Genomic DNA, 284 nt, shown 5'->3' with positions numbered 1-284 from the left:
ATTCTCTGGGCGGGAGGAGCAGTGGATGTTTCAGGGTAGTTTTGAGGGTCTTGTCCTCATTCCCTGGAGATGGTAGTAACCTTTGGAGTTTACCTGATTAGCCTTTGAAGGCTCCCATGATCTGGAATACTCTGGGGGTTTTCTCCCATGAGTCCATGGGAGGTCAGGAGTAACCCTGAGGCTTTGCCTTTAGGGCTTTAAGGTCAAGAAGGATTCTGGGGGCCTGCCTGAAGAAAGGGGCTCCCATGATTCCCTGGGGGAAATGCCCACAGGAAGTCCCACCA

Source organism: Myotis davidii, unplaced genomic scaffold, assembly GCF_000327345.1.
Source record: "Myotis davidii unplaced genomic scaffold, ASM32734v1 scaffold1618, whole genome shotgun sequence".
NCBI lineage: Eukaryota > Metazoa > Chordata > Mammalia > Chiroptera > Vespertilionidae > Myotis > Myotis davidii.
Note: the sequence above shows the minus strand (reverse complement) of the source record.